This window comes from Hesperophylax consimilis, chromosome 17, assembly GCF_061612785.1.
Source record: "Hesperophylax consimilis isolate HC1 chromosome 17, BYU_Hcon_1.0, whole genome shotgun sequence".
Taxonomy (NCBI): domain Eukaryota; kingdom Metazoa; phylum Arthropoda; class Insecta; order Trichoptera; family Limnephilidae; genus Hesperophylax; species Hesperophylax consimilis.
In genome coordinates, this window is record NC_142852.1 from 22,862,220 (window position 1) to 22,872,893 (window position 10,674).

The following is a 10,674-nucleotide window of genomic DNA, read 5'->3' on the forward strand; positions in this document are numbered from 1 at the left end:
AGTTTTCAGCCTGCCCATTGCTTTGGGGATGACGCACTGGCGTTGTTAAAAACTCAATATTATTATACTCTAAGAAATCTTTGAACTCCTGACTAGTAAAAACGGTTCCATTATCAGTTACAATACAGTCCGGGTACCCAAAATTTGAAAAAATTCTCTTGAACTCATTAATCGTATGACTTGAGTCTGCTTTCGGTATTTCCACGCAATCTACCCATTTTGAGAAAGCGTCGCAAATAACTAAAAACATTTTCCCCGAAATTGGCCCACAATAATCCAGATGCAGCCTCTTCCATGCTGATCCTGAATTAGGCCAGACTGATAAATGACTCTTAGGTGGTAACGGCCTAACTGCTGCACAATCTTTGCAACTTTGAACGATTTTCTCTAAGTCCTTGTTCATTGACGGCCACCAAAAATAACCTTTGGCTAATCCCTTCATTTTTACAATGCCCAAATGCGATCTGTGTAACAAATCTAAAACTATACTCTGAAGCGAACTTGGAATTATAATTCTATGTTGCCAAAACAAACAATCATTTTCAATAGATAATTCATTCCTTTTTATCCAGAATTTCCATAAAAAAACTGTCGCGATTTACCCACTTGTGCCACCCTCTACGAAGATGCCCTAAAATTCCTTGAATTTCTGGGTCTGAGCCTGTCGCTGCGACTATACGCTTTACATCTAAGTGTTCACACTTTTCTATATAGCCTATGAAATCGGAACCTAGATCGTCTTCCGATTTTTCCTCTGAGTTTTCCAACGGCAAACGCGATAAATAATCCGCATGATTATTAGCTGATTTGACGTACTCAATTTTGTATGAGAACCCTGCCAAGATGATCCCATAGCGTTGCAACCGATTAGCTGCTAACACCGGTATGTGTTTATTTTCTCCTAAAATCCTCATTAGTGGCATATTGTCTACACATAATGTAAATTCTCTTCCATATAAATAGCGAAAAAACTTGTTTAACCCAAAAACAATAGCCAAAGCTTCCAAATCAAGGATGCTGTATTTTTTTTCCGCACTTGTTAAACTTCTAGACGCAAATTCAATTGGTCTCAACGATCCATCCGCGAAACTATGGAACAAGGAAGCTCCGAGCCCCGAGCTACTTGCATCAGTATATAGCTTAATAGGTAAATTAGGAAAGTAATTAGTTAGTATCCTATTACTACTCATTAGGCATTTAATCTTGTCCACAGCGTCTGAACACCTCTGATCGAACTCAAACCTCGTATTTTTCTTTAAGAGATTATGTAACGGTTCGCAGATTGAAGACATATTCGGAATGAAATTCCTATAAAAATTAAAAAATCCTAATAAACTTTTTATTTGTTGAACATCTGCTGGATACGGTGCTTTTTTAATAGCTTCTAATTTGTCACTTTGAGGTTGAGTACCCTTTTCCGAAATTACGTATCCTAAAAAATCAATTGTTTTAACAAAAAATTCACATTTCTCCGTATTGACGCATAAACCACATTCTCTTAAGCGATTACACACCGCGCGAATATTATTCTCAAGATCCCGCTCATTGATCCCTGAAATTATAATGTCATCTAAATAAAATGCCACGCCTTTTAATCCTTGCAAACAACTCGCTATAGTTCTCGCAAAAATTGCCGGTGCCGATTTAAAACCGAAGACCAGCCTATTAAACTGGAATAATCCCAAATGCGTATTAATGCATGTAAATCTTTTACAATGTTCCTCCAATTCTAACTGACAGTATGCTTGTTTTAGATCCAGTTTCGCAAATAATTTACCTGAACTTATCTTATGAATAACCTCTTCTATCTTGGTTAATGAATATTTTTCCAAATTTGTAACCAGATTAAGACTTCTTTTGAAGTCAGCGCAAACCCTAATGTTACCGTTCTTCTTTACGACAGGTACTATCGGTGATGCAAAATTGCTACTCGTGACCGGTGATATTATCCCGTATTTTACCATAGACTTTAATTCCGCCTCAATTTTTTCTTTAATTGAAAAGGGAACCGGCCTAGCATTAAAAAAAATTGGACTCGCATCTTTATTAACCTTAAAAGACACCTTAAATTTATTAAATTTACCCAGCTTTTCAGTAAAAACATCCGGAAATTCACGAATAAAATTATCCTTATATTCCTCTTCAGGGTCCACCGAATTAATTGTATTTTGTACTGAAGCGATTTCTAACCCAAAAATATCCATGAAATCTCTACCTACAATTAGATCTGAACCTCCCGCAACAATTATAAATGTAACATTATTGTTTTTATTTTTGAACTTCACGTCAAAAATAACTTTGCCAATAACTTTCAAAGGATTCCCTGCGTACCCAGTAATGATACGGTTATCCGCCAATAATTTTAATGAACCAAAATGACGCTTAAAGATTTCTTCCTGCATTACACTTAACGAAGATCCCGAATCGACCATCGCTCTAAAATGCTTGTCGTTAATTATAATGTCTGCTGTGAACGGTTTTATTGAAGCTATCACATGATTATTACAACAAAAATCCTCAACAATTGGATTTACACTATTTGAAAAGTTATTATTCACACAATATTTTTGCAGATGACCTACTTCATTGCATTTGTAGCATCTCGCATTGCGAAATTTGCATGAATTAGTACAATGACCCGTTTTCTTGCAAATTCGGCACTGGGTTTTTGCACCCGATGGTACTGTATACGTCGGTTTGTTTACAGATGAACTCGCGGCAAACTTTTGTTTATTGCCCTTAGAAAAATGCCTATTGCTAGTATTCTTACTGATGATGTTAACCTCTGATTTAACTGAATTATTTGGAACGTCTAAAACTGACATACTATTAGCTATTTCCTCTAGTTCGCTAAGTGACAATTTCAGCCCTTCCAAGTAAATCTTGTCTTTAATGCGACCCGGTAATAATCCAATGGCAAACATATCTACTAAATTTTTCTCCAACCTAGCTTCAAATTCACAATAAGTTGACAAAGACCGTAATCTAACCCCAAAATCTTTAATGGATTCGCCCGCCTCTTGTCTTGCTGAAAAAAATACTTCGCGTTCTTTGAATACTGAACGCTTTTTACTGCAATGTTTTTCAAGAAGTGCCCATAATTTTTCAAACGATACGTCCGTAACTCTAAGTGGAAAACACAAATTTATCAACAAAGAGAGTGTATCCGGCTCCAAAAGATTTAACAGAAACGCCCTTTTTTTATCCGCGTTAATCTCACCATTTATAACGAAAAACTGTTCTAGACGAAGCTTAAACACGAACCAATCTCCCTCGAGATGATTAAAATTCGGAATTCTTCCCGATTCTATATCTACACGAAGCACAGACCACAATAAAAACACACAAGAAAAAAAAAACCCGGAACAATAACCTCCAACAAAAATAACAACTACTTAACTCAGGAACTCTTCTTTCCGCCGCCAGTCTTTCAGAAATTCCTTCAAAAGTTGTTATTATCCACCGCTCGCCTTGGCAATAGATAAATGCTGCAAACACCGCACGTCCTGGCAATGTTTTATTGTTCCAAATTAGCTCCACCGTTCGCCTTGGCAATGGATTATTTTCCTTTGTTAAAATGGTCCTCTTGTAAATTGCCTCTTAATTCCTAGAACAGAAATCGTCGATCCTAGGCCTCCACGGCCCTGGATAACCAATCTTGTCTCCCTTCTCCACGAAGGAAAACACAATTGGAAGTCACCTTGTGACTTAGCCCTCACGTTCCTGGTTGACAAAATTCTGCTGCCGTGTGACAACAAAAAAAAATTCTCCAGTTATCCTTCGACTGCGCCAGCTGTGATGTTCTATCCTTCAGGATATACAGCCGTGGACTTCTTGCTACAGACTCCCAACACTCCTTGGATGGAAGATACCTCTTTCAGTAATAAATAGGTTACTTGTTATTAACTGGTTTATTTAGAATATCGCGTGTACAATATAACCGCGTTGGTCAACCTTTATCGGTACTCGCTAGATTCGGTCTCCCAGTGGGATTCCAATGAAACCTCACCTAAAGCTGAGACGCCCTCTGTCGTCGGAGGCTAAAACTAAGAGCACTGCCATCTGTGTCTGCTTTATACACAACATATAATAACAAATACTATAGACAAGAAATGGAGTGTGGGTAATGTAAAAACGATTACTATATTTCCAAGTACTTAAAGTATAAAATACATTAGTAGAAACAGTTTTTTTTATTGTTTTTAGTTCTTATAAAAAGTAAAGAGAAAACATAATGTAATACAGTTTAGAAATTTACAGAAAGTGAGTTGTAGAAAAGACAGATAAATTTATAGAAAAAGCGTTTCAATATCTGCGTCATTTAGCCATAATTTTACCTCTTTTACATATATTTTTAATTTAATTTATCATTTGAGTTTGTAGTGGTAGATGGTGAAATGTACGAGGACCAATCAAACTGCTATGTGTCTGCATTAATTTAGTATTGGGTTGGAGGGTGTAAAATATGTTATTTGTTCTTTTTCTAATTCTGTTTTCATTTATTTTGAAATTATTTTTGTTTTTTAATAAATATTTCATAAACAATAGTAATACAAATAATTTAGGAACATTAAATAATTTTGATTCTTTGTATAATAATTCGGTCGAGAATGTTTTATTTTCGTTATATATGACTTTAATTCTGTGTTTTAGAATTATTTGTAAGTGCTAAACAAATGTATCAGGTGCACCACCCCTTCCTATTTTGCCATAAGTGATTGCAGATTGCACCAGGGAAAAGTAGATAATTATTTTTTGTTTTCAAGTTTAATTTGTAGAACTCCATTTTATTTATTTTTTATATATTCAATAATATTGTTATTGGATTTATAAAAACAGTTTATTTTTAAACAAGTTCTGCTGTGTAATTATTATTACGCGTGACAGCTGTTTCGCCCTCTGAAGGCATTATCAAACTGTGGGTAGCACACTTACAGACGATACATTTATATTTTTTCTAGATAAGTATTTTAATTTCAATTACTGAGCTCCTAATTGATTTCTGAGTAAAATTTTAGAAATTATTAATGGTTATTACCCCAGTAAAGTTTCTGCAATTACTGTATTGTTTAAATTTGACTGAAGGGCTTTATGTTAGTTATTCCCAAATGATGACTCATAGGGTTATTTTAATAGCATAATTAAGTACTTCATAATGCACTCATATTTGCACTAGGTTTGAAGATATCTAGTTGGGTGAACGAATTATATTTGTTTGTTCATTTATTAAAATAGCTTTTGGATTATTAGAATTTTTGTTAATTTCAAACTTCTCTAAAAGATTCAGTTTACTGCCTTTATTTTGTACGTGTAACGGAGTTGGTTTATTATTATATAAGTGAGTGATTTTCATCAAGGAGATGTTTGGCAAATTGTGTTTGTATTTTATTTTTATTTTTAAAAGATCTTATCTGTTCTTTGAACCTAGTATCAAAGGACCGGCCAGTTTGTCCAACATTAAAAGCGTTGCATAAATTTCGCTATTTTGTAATTTGAGTACTTTAATTTTTGAGTTTTTAAGAAATGATCCTATTTGTGCGGAAGGCAATATCTAAGTCACACTTTTTGAGGATTTTTAAGAAAAAATAAGCACTAGAGCCTTGAGCCATTCACATATATAATCTTTTAAAATCCCAGTTTGTCAAACCTCCTATGTACAAAAAAGCTTTTAACACAATGCTGTTTAGCTATTCAATTCTCTAATTGACATTAGAAACACACAAACCACAACTTTCTTTAAAATTAAAATCATTGATTACCTCCGAAAAAAAAAATATTAGAAGTATTTCATAAGATATTTAAAAATTGTGCCTAATGTGTATATACATATTATATGTATAATATGCCTTTCGGTCAAACTGAATTTTTTAAATTAATTACTTGAAATTATTATCGCTTCGCCTTCATCTTCTGCAGTAATTCTTGAATTGTATAATTTAAAAAATAAAATAAAATAAAAAATACTGATTTTATTTTGTCTGACTTTTTCACAATATTGTGTAAACTAAAACCTAGTTAACAACCACTCTGTAAATTGCCATCTCAACACAGGCGTTACACACCTAGTGAGATGGGCAATATGTCACTATTGAAACTAAATGTAATATTAAAAAATTATATTCTATTACAATATTTTGAAAAAAACAAAAATCTTTATGGTGAGGAACCACAATTTATTTAAAAAAATCTACATTCCATGTGACCCCCCCACGCCCAATATGACTCCCCCCCCCCCCCAATGTAATCCAAACTACCCTCAGTGGGCCGCGGTGAAATTATCAAACGCTGACCGGTCCGCGGCGACATAAAGTTTTGGGACCACTGATTTATATGACCTGATACCAATTTACATCAGAGGGATTATTATCAACCGGATATCTACTTAAAAAGTCTGAAAAGTAATGAAACGTTGCAATCTTGATGCCGCAATTTTTGGTACCTCTTTATCGTTACCAAAAATCCTAAAAAACGGTTAATTATCCACTGATAAAATAAATTCTCTACGGTATAAATATTGTTAAAACTTCTTTACCCCGAAAATAATCGCCGCTATCCCAATGTCCGGATAGAATAATTATATTCTGCTTTACTTAAAGTACAGCTAGCGAAACCTATAGGTCTTTCATTCCCATTATTAAACACATGTAAAAGCGTTGCTGCAACTCCGTTCATGCTTCTATCTGTTACTAATTTTACAGGAATGATGATTGAATATTCTATCTGTTGTTAGTATTTTTACTCTTATCTCTCTTGTTTTTTTTTATTATTCCAACTTAATTCTCAAACTTTATCAGAAAAAAACTGTTATTTTAAACATTTAGAAATAAAAATACAATTTTTAAAATACATTTCAAGTGCAAACACAAAAAAATTTAAAAACGGTTCGACTTAAGTTTAAAAGTGTAAAATGGAATTTAACTTACGGGTACCGAAAAAATACACATTTTATTACACAAATGCATAAAGAATTATCACCACCTCACTTTTTTTCGTCTTATTCAAGAATTATTACAAAAGGTCGTAACTTTTAGTTACATAGAGGTGTACATTTTGATTATTCTGTTGTAAACTTCTATATTCAAATATAAAGCTTGTTTTTTCTTCTTTCTTATCCCGTTTATAACTAACAATGCTGGTAAGGGAGATCTGTAGAGAGATCGTGTAGTGGAAAACATAGGTAAAAGAGAATTAAGTTTGTGGGAAAGAAATAAAAATTTAATCGAAAAATGCTTGTGTATGTCAGTTTCTATATTTAAAGCAGTCCATTTCAAATTATTTAACTTAGATCTATTAAATACTTGTAACAAATAAATGACTTATTTCTCAATATAAACAAACGTAAATATATCAGTTTAACTAAAATAAATCCAATATTCACTGAATATTATATAAGGTGATATATATTTTTTTTAAATAATCAACTTTCTTAGACAGAAAAGGTGTCAGTATTTTAAACCGTTTTTCTAAAAACCATTTTATTCTTATCTAGACCACATTTTGCATCTTAACCCTTAAATGCATACTGTTGCAAAACTGCAACATACCGTTCAAACCACCTTTAACTCTTTGGTGTATACTTAATGCATGTTGTTTTAGAATTATCAAGCTCACGGTAATATTATTTTATTGAGTGGCATCACCTTTTTTTTCTTTCGCGAATGTCAAATGTCACTTTTTCTTTAACAAAGTGAAGATTCTCGAAAATTGGTTGGAGGTTAGAATTACAGTTTTGTTTTGTTGTTATTATTTTGATTTTCTTAGGTAAGTAGATACAATAATACAATACTTGTATGTAATAACTCGTATTTTTCCGGTACACTTATTAGTTTTGAGATTTTTTTTCAGGTTTTTTATTTTTTTTTTCATACGTAAATTATTCATATTAATTTTTATTAAATACATGGTGTTGTAAACCTGCAACAATTTTTTTTAATCAAATATCATTAAAAATTACAAAAAAATAAAATTCTTTATATTTCCTTGCATATGCATGTAAATATCTACAAAATATATTTTTTTCCATAAAAATAAATAAATCATGCATTTAAGGGTTAACACATTTAATTTTAATAAAAAGTCGCTAGTAAATAATGAATAAAAAAATAATACAAAATCGAAATAATTGTTGGACGTTAGAATAAAACAGTAATTTTTTTTTAATAATATTCGCATTCAACGTTAGAAACAAACAAAGATATGTACAAAAAAATATTCATGCTATTAATAATTAAATTGATATCTTTAATAACCCAATTAAACACTTAAAAAAGTCGAACTTTTTTATTATAAATTTTTTACGATTCTTGAAAAATATGTGACCTTACCGGGGTACCCCGTTCTGAGTTCACAATTAATCACATCAAGCTGATAACGTGATGAAGCCCTATAAAGATATTTTAAAGACAATTGAAAAACGTTTCCCACCCGTCTCAACTTTCCTGGCTGAATGGGTCGTCTTGAACTTTTTGATGGCTGGGGAAGATGCATGACATCACTGAAGTGATTGTATTTTAGATTCTGGAGTGTAGTAGCACATCCACTTTTCATCTCCCGTCAAGATATAGTCAAGAAAAGCTTCGCCCTTCTGTGCAGAATGATCCAGAATTTCACGCGGATCTTATACGGACGTGAGGTGGCGGGAGCGCACGATGACATCTCTATCGGAAGAATTTACTGTGACTGAAAACAATGGCCGACAAACATGCGGGACCGAACACACTTACTGTTAGGATCGTCCCTAAACGCCAGGTGCGCCAACTTCAGGTACAATCAGGTACGCCCGACTATATTGTGTCGGTCAGGTGAACCAGAAAATTGAGTATGTTAAGAAAACCAGCAAAATACGTGTTAGAGATTATCTTTCCCTTCACTGTATACCTACCTACCCGAAACCTGGGCATGAGACACACTTACAATGTGTGTAACAAAAATTGCAAGTTCAACACCTATCAGTGTCACAAAGCTTTAAGTGCAATAATAACCTTCTGAGTTACATCACTATGAATTATTCCTCTTCAAAATTTCATTTGGTAGTTACTAGAAGGTTCTAGAACGTCGATGCATGCAACCAGCATCGCATAATATCCTACTAGCAAAACATCAAATGCATGCTACAACTACCTGCTCGCGATTTGTCGGTTTATTCTCGAAAGAGTGTAACTTATATAAAGCGTAACTTATTTATGGGTTTATATTATTGTAAAGTTGTTTTTAAATAACAGAAAATAATATGTTAGCATGTGAGATAACTCGAGAGCAAATACTATGGAGTTCCTCAAGGATCATTACTGGGGCCATTCATATTCCAAATGTACAAAAATGATTTCTGTCAATTGACTAAATGTCGAAATCTTCTTATACGCAGATGACACTGCGATATTTTAAGAAAGCAAAAAATGTGAAATTTTATTAGAAAAATCTTAAATCGATCTTAAAATATTGAAAAACTGGCTTATTAAAAATATTCTAACGGATATAAAAAAAAAACGGTTAAGTGATCTTAAGGTCACCTAAAAGAATGACGTCGTTACATAAACAATTACAAACAGAAGAAAGAAACCTACATATTCCAGATGTGAAATATAACTGGGCCTACAAACTGACAAACACTTGAGCTTTAAACAGCACATAGAAAAGCTGAAAGAAAAAATCATTCAACTAATTGATGTATTTGGTAGAATCGCTAACCTTCTACCAACAGAAGTAAAGATGGGCTTATACTATTAAAGTCCCACCCAAAGTATCTGATTTAAATATGAAGAAATACACACATTACTAACCTAAACGATTAGCAAATAATACAGAATAAAATTACTAATAAAACTCATTAACAACCTAAATGCCCCCCCGAAAATACAATCAAGGAAATTAATTAATTAAAAATTAGAAAATTGTATGAATATACGAGAAACATATGACTTTTCAACTACAAAATAAAAAAAATGTACCATTACACACGAACACAATATTTATAAAAACGTCACAAGAACACGAACACTATATAAGACAATATAGTAAATTGTACAAAAATACATTAATGACTGAAAGTGGTAAGAGAAGCATAGATCAGGAGGGTTTTAATATTAACATCCCTTTAAGAACATGAATAATTAGTTACATAATAAAAACCAAACATAAAAACATTGAAATTTTTCTTCACTATGATTGAGCATTTGTTTCATCAGGTTGTGGTTTCTAAAACATATTTTATTTTTTTTATTTGAAATACATACATATGACAGATTTACAAAAGGAAAGCACATGGTTCTAAAAACTAATAACAATAAAACGTTTTCTTTATAATGTAAATACCCAATTCAATAGAGAAAAGTTTCTCGTGTCTGAGTTGGGGAGTAGTCCCATTACAGTATACATAAGGTAAAGAAAAGAAAGAAAGTTTTTATTTTTAAAGTAAGAAAAAAACAAATTACTATAACATCAAAACAAAAGTATAGATAATGAAATAGACCAATATAGCAGTTACTAAATTAGATACACAGTAAATGTAAAAAAATTAAGAATATGGATGTAGTAAAATAAAAATAATATTATTACATTTCGATTAATAAGCAGGTGGTAGGTGGTAAGTACATGAAGTTATTCTATTCAGTTGGAATAACGCAGAGCTGATAATATTGAAAGAGTAGGTATTATTAGTTAGTTCGAATGCTGATA